The sequence below is a fragment of the Salvia miltiorrhiza genome, chromosome 2, assembly GCF_028751815.1.
Source record: "Salvia miltiorrhiza cultivar Shanhuang (shh) chromosome 2, IMPLAD_Smil_shh, whole genome shotgun sequence".
NCBI classification, from domain to species: Eukaryota; Viridiplantae; Streptophyta; class Magnoliopsida; order Lamiales; family Lamiaceae; genus Salvia; species Salvia miltiorrhiza.
The window spans coordinates 58,388,130-58,401,268 of NC_080388.1; the positions used below are offsets into that span (position 1 = coordinate 58,388,130).

Below are 13,139 nucleotides of genomic sequence, written 5' to 3' on the forward strand. Positions count from 1 at the left end.
ACGCTAGACGAAGGTTTGCTAGTAAGGGTTAACGTGTACACCCATGGAGACTGTGTGTCGCTTGCGACCGGTCTTGGCGTCCGTGGAAGGAGGCCTCCTTCCCGGCGCGTAAAAGGAACAGATATGGATCATATAGACTGAAAATGGGATGCGCATCCAACTTTATGAAATGAAGAAAATGTTTAGTAAGCACAGGTCTTTCAAGTAAAACCCTGTGTGTTACTGTTGGCAGTACAATAAATGATATAAAATGTTATGTTTCCGGCATATGTTCACTGAGTATTTTTACTCAGCCCTGCATGTTGTTTTCCCTAATGTGCAGGATTGAGCGGGTGATGGAATGGAGTGGAGTTGAGCGGATGTACCCTTTTGACATAAAATAATAATGTAACCTTGAGTATACATCTTCATATGTATAATTCACACGTATTTCCGCTGCAAGATACTCTGATTATGTTAATGTTTTATTTTAAGTATGATACTCTTTTTGGGTAATTCACTTCGACGGGCCTTCCCGAACAAACATCTTGTATTTGCCCAAGTGATCAGTTATGATCCTAGTGTTATATAATAAATGTCTCTTTTCGTAAAATGTTTGATTGTTAAGTAAATGCCCCTTTCTTTCCCCGCTTCTTAATCCCCTTCCCGAGTCATAACCCCGGTTAAGCCATCCTTAGGGATTGCGGGCTGTGACAAGTTTAAATTAGTTATTAGTCTGTTGGAGTTAATTTTTAACTCCATAAAACTTTCCTAAAGTTTTGGTTTGTTTTGCCTTCTTCACGTGTATTTTGTAGGTATTCGACTAAGTCAAAGAGAGGACAAATGAGTCGGCTGATTACTAGAGAGAGTGGAGATAAAGGGAGAGAAAATAGGAGGTGGTTAGTAGCTCCTACATTCAAGGAAAGAAGTTGACGAAGTGGAGCCTATACAACAAACCATCAACGGCCACTTATCCAACTACATTCCCACGACTTCAGGCCTTGGAGAACAAGATTGAGAGATCTATAAATACCAAGGAGAAGTCTCAGTTCAGACAAGAGCTTACAGAGAGAAATCAAGCCATGTAGGGCAATTGTGTACGAGTGTGATTCTGTATGTTGGGATGACATCAGAGTCAACACTCGTTGTTTAATTTTGTAAGGTTTCGGAGTATTACTCTTGAACCGAGTTTTGTTTTTTAGTGAGAGTGTCATGTGTTAAATACCTCGAGTCTTGTAAAGGTATTGAACGTGAGTTGTTCATTCTCGATTTAGTCATTTTGCCATGAGGCGTCTTCAAGTTATACTTTATAACTTGAAGAATTTTTGTATCTCCTTGTGTCTTCTCCCATTTTTATTTACATTGCAATATTTCTCTGTATGCACTGGTGTGTTTCCTAAACACAGTGTGTCACATCAAGTTTTCCGTAGCTGTTTACTCTGTGTTGTTGTGCGTGCTGTTCCAACACTCTGCACAACATTTTGATCCAAACGAAGCAAAACTAACATAGTCTTTAGACTATAGTAGTTTTGTAAAATAAAATAAAATAAAATAAAATAAAATAAAAAGATACAAAAACTGTCAGTTCAAACTTTGAACCTACCCTTCTCCCTCTATATACGGGACGGTCACAGTTCACCATTTCGGTGAGCCATGAACGACTGGTTCAGGTCCATTCCGACGATTTTCGGCACATGGGCAACATTACTCCACCAAGTTCGGAACTTCCTAGCAGGCGATAATATTGCTAGTTCTCTCTTCTCTCTCCTCTTCTTCTTCCCTCTCTTCACTTCCCCTACAATGGTGCTTTCTCATCCATGTCATAAACTTCTCACAAACTTTTCATCAATCATTGTGTACACGCTTAATATTATACATTTCAATTTGAACCCGGTTCAGAACATCCTAGCAAGCGATATTGCTATTTCTCTCTCCTCTTCTTCTTCCCCTCTTCACTTCCCTTACAACGGTACTTTCTCATCCATGTCACTAACTTCTCACAAACTTTTCATCATTGTGAATGCGGCCTTAACATTATATATTTCAATTTGAATTAATATATTTCCTCTTTCTGGCTTAACATAGATAAGGAATGACATGTTAAACAAAGCTCTGGTCTTGCTTTTACAAGAACTAATCAAAACAAGCTAAAGCTTCACTGGAACAGATCTCTTCCAACGTGTTTGGTGATGAAATAGTGAGGTCCTCTTTATTTTATAGTGAAGGTATGAAGTAGTGTTCCAATATTTGAATGTGCAGATGATTTTGTGTAACAACCATTTTATAGTGAAGGTATGAAGTAGTAGGGGTAAGCAAAATATCCGAAATTCGAATATTTGATTCAAACTAAATCAAACTTTAAAATTTGGTTCAGAGTTTTTGGATCGGATCAGATCGGATTGAATTTTAAGCAAATTTCAAATTTTCAGATCGGATCTGATGTGTTCGAGAATAATGAGTCTAAATTATACGGTTTGAGATCAAAGTTATCACTTGTTCACAGATGTTTGAAATAGAATAATAAACTGTTGTATTGATTATGATTGCGTAGCCTCTGAAATATAAATGGATGACATATATATAGAGAATTAGATTGGGGTAATTTCTATCTTTTCCTATACAAAAGATGCGTCCTTCATGTACTGGCTAACAACCCATGGGACCCTATGTGTCAGTAATCCTAGGTGCTTGTAAGGCCTTTTTTCGTCTTATCCAGCGATGAAGCCGATCAAAGTTGAGTAAATATAGCCCTGTGAATCTGCACATCTCCGTTTTATTCCTGTATTGCAGCCATGCGACCCATGTTGTTACCCGCCCCTTATGCGGTGGAAGTTACTCTGTTACCCTCAGCGCTGACATAATCCACCCTTACACTTAGCGTTGTCATTCCACGTGTTTGGCGATATATACATGAATAAATCAATAAATTATACGAATAAACTAATATAAGTACTCATTAATAAATGTATCTATTTAATATGGTAAAAGTTTCACCCTCTTCAGGATTCAGATCTAGATGAAAATATCTATTTTTACGAAACATTGATTTGTTCATAGTAATTATTGATTTATTCGCACATTTTAGATTCATTCTCCATTTTCTATGGAATCCCTCTCTCTCATTGTATATATATATATATATATATATATATATATATAGGGGGGCGCTCCAGTGAGACCCTCTATTTTTCGTGTAACATGAGTACAATGAATAAGACATATAATACTAATGAACAAAACATATATCTAATGAACAAGATGTATATACTGATGAAAAAATAAAATTTAAAAAATTCGTATTGAATAAGACATATATACTGATGAACAGGGCCGTATATACTGATGAACAATGCAGTATATACTGATGAATAACAAAATTAAAAATATTCTGCTCCCTCCAGGATTCGAACCCTGCAAAAAAAATCACCCTCCAGATACAATATCAGCCATAGGATTGATAAAATAAACGCACCAGATCGTGCCCTAGATCTCACTAAAATTAGGGGGTCTCATTGGAGCGGCCCCCTATATATATATATATATATATATATATATATAGTACTCCATCCGTCTGCCAAGATTATGTAAAAATTACTATATCTAGGGGTGGTAAAACGGTTCCGGTTAATCGGTTTTAACCGTAACCGAACCGAAAAAACCGATTTTTGGTTAACCGATAACCGGTTTTTACCGGTTCGGTTCGGTTATCGGTTAGTGTGTTCATCACTAATCGGTTAATCGGTTTAACCGGTCGGTTAACCGGTTAAACCGATTAACCGGTTTATTTTACATTTAATTAATTAATTTATATTTTAATATTTTAATTTAAATAATACATTAATATTTCAAGTATCTATAACAAAAATTTTGTTCTAAATTATTATAAGTTATGAGTTGGTGCAGTGGATAAGACCTTATTCTTTCTTTCAAAGGTTAAGAGTTCAAATCCTATTGAACACATTCTACAAATTTGTTTTTTTTTTTAAATAAAAACTGGTTAATTCGGTTAACCAGTTAACCGATTAACCGAATTAACTGGTTAAATTCGGACAAATTGAGAAATCGTGGATTAATCGGTTTGATCGGTTAACCATTAATCGGACCGGTTAATCGGTTAACCGGTCCAATAATCGGTTCGGTTATCGGTTAGGGAAATGGCCCTTAATCGGTTCCGGTTAACCGGTAAATCGGTTCGGTTAAAACCGAACCGACCGGTTTACCAGCCCTAACTATATCGAGCATCCGTCAAGATTATGTCACTTTCCTTTTAAGGTAATGATCCCACCATCCTCTTTAATATTTTATCCTTACTAACACTCTTTATTTACAAATATCGATATACGAATTTTTAATATTTATAAAATTCATATTACGTACTGTACAAATTCAACATATATACCTATTCTCATTAGTATTATTTCTTCACATTTTACAATTCCAAAATTTTCTTCTCATATACACGTGCACGTTACTGATGTATGTTTGTTCAGATCTCTAGCTCATGAAATAAAATTAATTTAACTTCACTTTCAAATCGATTTAATTTCGAAATTCAGGGCATGCACACTGTGGATCTAGACCCTCAAACACGAGAGAGAGAGAGAGAGAGAGGTATTAATTAAAGTAGCTAGCTATAGATGGTGAAGGAAGAGGTGGATCTTGAAAGTTGAAGCAGCAAGGCTGTGAGAGTAGTGTGGGCGATGGGAAAGAATATTCGGAAATCACTTAAATTCAACAACTAAAATCCAAAGATTAAATTCTAAACAAAGGCCATAAAGCAAATACATAATAACTAGTTTGTAACCCGTCTTCGACGGGAAACCACTTTACATCATAATACTATACTTATAATCATAGTATATAAAATAATTTATATGTAAATTATGTTTTATTTAATTTTATTTGACCAAAATAAATTGATGGTACAGTTTAAACTATAATAATCCTTAATGAATTTTGCTAGAATATATTAATTTTTTGTTAAGAGCTAAATTGTCTTTAGAGCACTCCCAGCAGAAATCCTAAAATTATGCTCCTATATTTCTTCCTAAAGCTTTCCTATTTAATTTTAGGATCTCGATTTTATAAATGCATACACCAGATCTCCTATTTTCTACATAAAAACAATAATTATGTGTGGGCCCTACTAATTATAAGCTTAAAATAAATTTAGGGTGAGTGTAAATTTAAGATTGAATTTAGGTAGGTGTAAAATTTTTTGTGGGCCCCATCCAATTTAGGGGATCTGCTGGATGCATTTTTTTTATATCTCATTTTCAATTGTTTTAGCCTAAATTTAGAGTTAGTGATGCATTTAGGTGATCTGCTGGGAGTGCTCTTATATATAAGCTTTTCTTTGATGAAATTTCATAAAAGATTGATGTGAGGTTGGAGATTTTAGAAAAATAAGAAGAAAAAGAATTAGGTATATTTGATATAGGATATGATGAAGGATTGATACATTCTATTTTATTGTTAATCGTATATATGAAAGATTTACTAATGTTATAGAAATATAATTTTTTAAAATTAATAGATAAAATTTAAGACGGCATCACATCATCTCATTCGAACCTTACAAGACTTTTGAGCATAATCTTATATGATTATGATTAAAGGCTGTGTGCTGGAAAGGTCAGCCCACAACTACTCACACTTCCAAAAAAACACTGTCCATGTACGAAATTTACATCCTTTATTTTAACAATTTGAATTTGGATTACAAGATTTTTGAGTTTTCAAGAAATAAACCATGATTGAATTATGCTCGGTAGCACCATCAATAGAGCCCGAGCACACACGTGCATGTACAATTGTTAATTGTCCAAATAGCATTATTGATTTTGAGTAGTGTTATTTGGACAAAAATAAGGTTAATTTTTTTAAAAAATTAATTTATTTATAAATTTTGATTCAAGTTTAAAAGAATTTAGTTAGTTTTATTGTTTTCTCCATATTGTAATTTTTTAACAATTTTTATATTTTTTGTTATTTTATTTGTAGTTTGTGTACTTTAAAAATAATAATAATTAAAAAGATTATTAAAAAATTACAATATAAAGAAAACAATAAAACTAGCTAAATCCTATTTTATTTTGAACCAAAATTTTAAAATAAATTTATTTTATAAAGTATTTGACTATATTTTGTCCAGACAAATTTTGTCCAAATAGCATTATTGATTTTTTTACGAGCCATTATTGGGAACAATAAAGCTTGCAGTCACATTATGACTGGCCATAAACCAATCAAATTAAAAAAAACAAAAACAAAACTTGATTTATTTAAATTTTTTAGTTCAAAATAGAAAAGAATTTAACTAGTTTTAGTGATTTGTACACATTATAGCTATTTTTTATGTTTATGTTTGTTTTTTTATTTTAAAAAAAAATAAAATAAAAAATTATAAAAACTACAATGGGTACAAAACACTAAAACTATCTAAATCCTTTTTTATTTTGATAAAAAAAATCAATTAATTCTTTATTCAATTTGATTAATTTATGGTTGATCAAAATGTAGCCAAATAACACCACTTTATTGGGAAAGAGTTAAAATCAAGAAAACCCTAAGGTTAACAGTTTTGATCTTTTTTATTTCCTTTATTGAATTTAAGGTTTTATTAAACCATGCAAATCAAACCACACACATATAAAATGTATGAATTCTATGTAGAAAGCGTATGAATTCGTTGTGTAAATGTATGAATTGTTGAAAATAATTTTTTTGCTACCTATGAGATTTAAACTCGGGACCATGAATTCATCCAACAAAGTGAGATGAACATACAAAATATTTTTGTTGAACTCTTCATGTATTTTATAAATTCATCTGAACATTGATAGACATGCGATGATTACAGTGAACGTTGATATATGTAGATGAACATACAAAATATTTTTGTTGAACTTTTCTTGTTTTTTATAAATTTCTCTGAACATTGATATACATACGATGAACAACTGACACATATTTCATGAACATATTGAAACCAAATCAACTTATAGGATGGAAAGTGAGAAATTTGCGGGATATGAACTTCCAGAACAAACTTGCGGGATATGAACCAAAATCAGATTTTCGGTAATTAATAATATTAATTAAAATAAGAAAGTGATTTGATCTCAATCGTCCATTCAGTTTCAATGAATGGTTCAGATTTCTTCTTCCTTCTTTTTATAAGGGAGTTTTCCTACTGAAACAGACCTTATATATATGATCAAAATTGAATTTTAGTGAGAGTTCTCAATATTAATGTGGGTTTTGAGTGAAATATATTCTAACACTCCAATTAGAGTTAATTAGTTGGAAAAGAAAGAAAGTTGAATTAATTATAGAATTAATAATTAATTAGGAAATCTGAAACACACTCAAAAATAACTCCAACATATTCCTCAAAATCTAGGCGCTTTAGTACCTGTAGTTCTAGTAAAGAATAAATAAAGTGATCACGCATATCATCTAACAGTCATAGTAAAGGAAACCATCCAACTAACTCTCTCTCTCTTAACCTTTAATTTTGTCTAGCCATATCTTTAAGGATGAAACTTTATCTTGATGATAATTGCTTAGTGCCCCATCACTTATATATTTTGATCAATATTTTATGTAATTTTTTAAAAATACAATTTAAGAATTATAAACATGTTGCAAGGATGAAGTTCAATATTTTGAACCCTTGCAAGAACTTCGAATATGCGTATCATTAGTGTTAGAAGAAGTAATTGCCCTCAGAAAATATAAAATACGGGAAAACAAATATCTAGCTAGAAGAAATATTGGCAACCAATTAACATCCAAATCCAATTCGCAACCAACATCCAAATCCAAATCCAAATCCACCTAAATATATGAATTAGGAGTAGGGGTGGGAATTTCGGGATCGGGTAATCGGGTACCCGATACCCGACCCGAAAAAATTGGGTATCGGGTACCCTATACCCGAAAAAATCGGGATCGGGGTCGGGATCGGGGTCGGGTATTTAGGGTGTGAAAAAATCGGGTATCGGGTATACCCGATCGGGTATCGGGTATACCCGATCGGGTATCGGGTATACCCGAATTACCCGATTTTTAATTAAATGTATTTTAAATTACTCCCAATCCCAGCCCACTGCTTCCCGTTCGGCCTGTTCCTTTGAAATGTAACCCCCAGCCCACTTAATCCCCAATCCCAGCCCTAATTATCTGTAACTCCCCCACCCCTTCCTGCCGCCGCCGCCCCCACTCCAGCCGCCCCAGCCGCGACCTCGCCCAGTCGCCCAACAGTCGCTGCTCCACCGCCTCCGGGAACCGCGCCGCCATGCTGTACGCCACGAACCCCCCGTAGCTCAGCCCCACCACGCTCATCCTCCCGCGCACCCCCGCCGCCTCCATGGCCCGGAACACGCACTCCGCCTGGAACGCCTCGCTCCGCTCCGGCCGCGATGTGTACGACTCCCCGAAGAAGACCAGGTCGGGAACGTACACGTTGAACCGCGCCGACAGCGGCGACACGAACTCGTTCCACTGCCACATTGCGTTGGCGCCGATGCCGTGTATGAGGACCAGGGTGCCCTTGCTGGGATTGTGGGTCTTCGGTCCCCAGCTGTGGACCACCGGGTAATTTCGGGTACCCGAATACCCGACTCGGGTACCCGAGTCGGGTATTAGGGTACCCGATTTCAAATTCGGGGTCGGGTTCGAGTAGTGGGTTTAGGGTATTTTCGGGTTCGGGTACCCGATTTTTTCGGGTAGGGTACCCGAACCCGACCCGATTCCCAGCCCTAATTAGGAGGAAGGTCATCCAGCCTCCCATATGATTAATTAATTGGGAAGTCTGAGTCATTAAATAATTAAAAAAAATCAATTATATACTACTCCCTCCGTCCCGGCTTTTGGTATTCAGTTGAGAACGGCACGGATTTTAATAAAGTGATTGATGTGTTGTGAGTGAAATAAATAATTAAAGTGGAGTAAGGGCCCCACCTACTTTTACCAAAAATAAAAATGGATACCAAAATGTGGTACGACCAAAAAAGAAAAGTTGGATACTAAAAGTTGGGACGGAGGAAGTATGTCTAAGAAAAGGTTTGGGATTTCCCTCAAAAAAAAAAAAAAGGTTTGGGATATACTAGTTAATAATGTCACATCACAACTTGCAGTGAGAGGGCATAAAAACCTCAATTTATGTGAAAAATAAAATATTAATCAAGAACGCCCTAAAAACTTGGAAAGTAGATGGGAAAGAATGAGTTGCATTTAAATTTAGAGTGAATTTTCAAATTTCGTTTTTTTTTTTAATATGAATTAATTATTGGTTAGTGGGGCATTTATCGAAATGGGAGATGGAATTTGGTAGCCAATGGTGAATGGCCTAGACTGTGGTAAGGACGATTGTTTCCTTTTTATGCTAGTTTTACTTGTCGTTCTCTTTGGAATTCAACTTTATTTGACTATATATATACACACATAGGATCTACCTATATATCTAAAGATTAAGGTGGTTTTTGTTATAATAATTAAAATTAAAATTAATAATTATGTTTAAACACAATTTTAATAAATTATAGACATATTTATCCCGATTCGATAAAAAACACCGGTTCTCTTTCTATTTCCTACTATTGTCGCAATATTTTTCCCTCTAAAATCCTAGTTCGTTCGTAGCGCTTCCACTACTCTCTCTATCGATGTATATATATATATATATATATAGGGGGCGGTTATACATTGAACTCCCCTTAGCATATAACTTAAGAACTAAAACTGACCTTAGATCTAGTTCAATTTAACGGCTTAGATTAAATATTAGGTGTATCAACTGATTCGTTTATTTTCTTAAATAATTCGCGCTGGCTTCGAGGATGAGGGTAATTTTGACATTATTCTTTGACTTTCCATATACCAAATAATATCTTTCCGGATTCTATGAATCATTTATTGACATTTGAGTAAAAAAATGGGGCTGAGCAAATAACTAGAGGCGGCGAAGCAAAGGGGTCCGAATCGAAGGCTGAAATCCTTGTATTTCAACAACTTTCCGGCGACGTTCACGGCGCAATGGCGAGAACAAGATCTAATCAACAGGGTTAGATTTAATATGCAAAATTCTATGAAATTTCAATTTTATTTGTTGGTCGTGTTCTTAATTTACATCAGAGTGGATGTTTTTTCACCTATATTAATCTTGGCATAACTAATTAAAATTTGGGGGGGGGGGGGGTGATATTATGTGTAATATTGTAGAAAAATATTGAATCATGAATTTCCTCTTAATTATTCGCACATAGAATTTTAGAATTTCATTTTAATAAATGTGTAATTGATGTGTGAAGAACCATTTATGCTATGTTGGTTTATGAATTGGGACTAGTGTTGTTGTAAGCTTTATTGAATGTAATGGTTGTGAAGCAGAACACGGATTTGGACACCGCAGCCAAATACGAGATATGGACATTCGGGGCTAGCCACGGGTTATGAGGTGTGTTACTTAATTTTTTTTTTGTTTTTTTTATTTCATTCTTTAATTGGTCTTTATGTGATATTACTACACTTAATTTTCTAATGATTCGATGGCAACAATGAATATATAGGTTCAGGAGCCGCAAATTCTAGCACCAACAGCGAATGTTGGGGTTGAGGGAGATGTTATGGTTGACGTAAGTGTTTAATTACTAATTTAGTTAAATGTTGTTTTGATGCGTTAAAATTATGCATACATTCGTGACTTATATCCTATTTAAGGAGGATTATGATTTAAATATGAATATTGGCATCATAGTTAGAATTCAATTGGGTATATTAATATGCGAATTATGCATGGTGGTGTACGAATTATGATGCATGAGGTGTGAATATAGTAAAATGGCTTTTATCTGTTGGCTTGTCTACATTTGTGAAATAAAGTAGGTTTAGATGTGAATTATTTTGATGTAGTATGCGAATTATCAGGACTAGTGTGTGAATCGATTGACATGGCTTTATTCCATATACTTGTGTGTTTATATGATATATGGTAGATTACGTGTGAATTTTTATGATTAATGTGCAAATTGTCATGAGTAGCGTGTGAATTAGGTTACATGGCCTAATTCCATATACTTGTGCATGTAGTTGTAACTGATCTCTCAGTTGCGAATTATGATGATTTATGTGCGAATTACGATGAATGAAGTGTGAATCGAGTGATGGGTGATAAATTATTTATTTGAGTCATGGTGTGTTGTGAAAAATCAGTTAATATAATTATTGGTACATTTCACATGTATCATCATTATTCGCATGATTAGTGATAAAATTCACATCTTTATTAGTCCCAACATGCGAATTATGATGAATGAAGTGCGACTCGAGTGAGGGTGATAAATTATATATTTGAGTCGTGGTGTGTTGTGAAAAAACCAGTTTAAATAATTATTTATACATCATTAGATTATGCACACGAATTTTTTTTACTTGAGGAATTAATTATATTTTCTAATCATGTGCAGATCGGGTGCACCGCATAGGTTACTGTAGCTGAAGAACTACATAACATGCCTCGTGTCAGTACAAACATTGCAAGGCGTGGAAAGGAAAATTTGGGAATTACAGTATATGGGATAAGAACAGTATTCACAACGCAATGGAGACAAGTGCAAAGCTTAGTTTTGAATCTGGTGTGGAGGCTGCGAATTCCAACGTTGACTTCATGTTGCTTGGAAAGTGATATCTTAATTATTATTTTTCGACAATATATAGGCATGAAACTTTTAGTTATGTTTTGCGTTTGAAAAATAATTTTTTTTAGATGAGTTTGGCGTAAACAATATACGAGATGGATTTTTGTGATCTCTTGTTATTATCCAAAATAATAAATTTCATGATTAACATGATGTTGGTTTATTAAATTATTGGTTCATGCTTTAGCCTGAAAATTGGTTTATTAAATTGTTGGGTTTTGTGATCTATTGTTATTATCTAAAATAATAATTTTCATGTTTAGCCTCATGATGTATGAACATTTAATTGATGTAAATGTATGATTTTTGTTTATGATCTGCACTAATAATATGTAAAATATTTGTGCATACAATCCAACAATATGAATATACAAGTTAGAAATGAAATATTATGACAAGTATGTAGTCATTCATTTATATATCAAGAAGGCGAAACTATACCTATTAATCTGGGTATCGATTTGAAACCACAATTAAAGTACCAAATTTTTTAATCGTTAATTTAATTTTATACCAAAGTTTTTATGTTCACTATAATCATGCAATCGGTACTGACTCATTCAGCAAGTGCGTGAATATGATGCAATAATACATGAATAATTTAGTTTGTAGGTAATATTTCAGTTTGCATGAATAATTCAGTTTGTAGATAATACATGAGTATGATGCTTCGTTATACGAATATTTCAGTGTATGTGTATGAATAAGATGAATTAGTATGTGAATAATTATTATATGCGTGTGAATAGGCAAAAATTTTACTGCTGCGTGAAGTTATATATTATCTTCTTCTTTTTTTGTTTGCGTGTTTGAGTATTTAAGAATGATAAAGAAATAATGAGATCAATTCAGTAATTGTTATTGATGTAAACGATCCCTTTAATTATGGAAAAGATAACCACTATGAAATTGAAATTACCTTTGTATCCAAATATTGAAAGTACCGTGAATTTGATGCATAAAATGTGATGCCCCGCTCTTTTAAATACATATTAGAATAAATAGTTGCATTAATTACGATATTTCTTTTGCATATTTAATTATCACTTGAGATTATTATATTAAGATAATATTATTTCAGCAAAAGTCTGTATAAGAGATGCAGAGTTGCGATTTAATATTCAGTCACGAATCAAACCAATAATTAAATTTATTGGTTTAGCTACATGTTTGAAACTTTATTTTACCTGTTGATGAATTCAATCAATATTATTAGAAATTCTAGGCTTATAACCGATTTTATAAATCGTGTTACTTAGATCAAGTTGATAGAATTATAACTTAAGCATATGCGAATAATAATTTTATTTACTCCGCACTATATGAGTTAATATTAAGTCGTGAATTAATTCCGACTTTCAAGTATTAAATCCCAAGTCTGAGGATTTAATTTAGATAAATACGACGAGTACTTAATTATCGAGAATTAGAGAATTATTACAGAAACAAGTACGAACT

The 13,139-nt window shown here is 33.6% G+C and overlaps 1 long non-coding RNA gene across 1 annotated transcript; it reads left to right on the plus strand.

Moving 5' to 3' along the window:
* Window positions 1–9,895: 9,895 nt before the first annotated feature.
* On the plus strand, window positions 9,896–11,847 carry LOC131010647 (uncharacterized). The gene is made up of 4 exons (XR_009096635.1): window positions 9,896–10,048; window positions 10,375–10,441; window positions 10,554–10,619; window positions 11,451–11,847. It is a non-coding gene; the product is annotated as an uncharacterized LOC131010647 (long non-coding RNA).
* Window positions 11,848–13,139: the final 1,292 nt, after the last annotated feature.